The sequence below is a fragment of the Centruroides sculpturatus genome, unplaced genomic scaffold, assembly GCF_000671375.1.
Source record: "Centruroides sculpturatus isolate CEXI.00-Female unplaced genomic scaffold, Cexi_2.0 scaffold1699, whole genome shotgun sequence".
NCBI lineage: Eukaryota > Metazoa > Arthropoda > Arachnida > Scorpiones > Buthidae > Centruroides > Centruroides sculpturatus.
Window position 1 is genome coordinate 15,300 of NW_019386091.1, and position 1,284 is coordinate 16,583.

Here is a 1,284-nt window from a genome sequence, read left to right on the forward strand (position 1 = left end):
TATATATATAGATTTATTCGAATTTATTTCAGGCGTTCAATATTTTTAATTGTATTGTTGTAGTTACTCAATACTATTTCTAGAATTTTTGTAAAAAAATAATAATTTTTATACTACAGACTTACATTAAATCGTAATTTTCAAATGAAAATTTATATAATTTAATACTGCTTAATCTTCTGCTAATACTTTTAAGTGAACAGAAAAATAAATTCTCCCCAGATAAAATAAATGCAAATGACGACTTATGTATATCGCATTGGTAAAAACAAAATAAATTCTTTTAGGAATTCTACATATATGAGTAATACAAATTAAAATTATTTTAATTAGCATTTTGACACATAAAAATTTCAGTTTAATATCTTTTCACTTTCAGCAAATTATCAGATGAATTATTTTCAAAAAAGTATTTTTATTTAATTCATATATTTATATTAGTTAATATATTTAATATATATATTTCTTTCTTAGATTAAAAAATATATAATATACAGTATATGAATACTGTTTAAAAACAATTAAAACAATTAAAAATTTTTAAAAATTAATGCTTTTGTCGAAAACACAAGTATAAACTATACAGAATTTAGTGAATTCGAATTAATCGTATTATTTAAAAATTAAACGTTTATCAATATTTTAACATACTGCCAACAGCTGAATAAGTAATCTGACACGACAATAAAAAACCGAATCAAACGATATTTATGTAAGCTATAAGAACGGTTCATATTGTGCCGAAAATAAAAAAAAAAAATAAGTTGTAATCAAAATGTTCCAGAAATGGGCTTCTAAAAATATCAGAACTACTTTTTTGTTGTTTTTATATATGATTAGTTCTGTGCTTAAACGTAATAATTAAACGATTACTATCTTACTTGGGAGTATGTACCAATTCTTATTTTTATAAAAGCAATAATAATATCACATATATAATTTGCATATTGATTTTATTAAATTAACATTGTCGATTTAAATATTATGATATTCATTAAATGTATTTAATGTCCAAGATTGAGTATGTATTATTTTTTCTTATATATTTTACCATCTTAATCAAATGTTATTGTATTAACTATTTTCTATTGTGTATATATAAATACATACTATATATATTTATACATACACAATAGATATATAATTTTTATTTTATGTACTATACATTTTTACCATTTTATGTAAACAAACATACACACAAACATATTTTAATTTAATTTAATTTTCTAGTCAAGATAATCACAAAATAAATGATTTTCTATCCAAATTACTTCGTCGATTGTT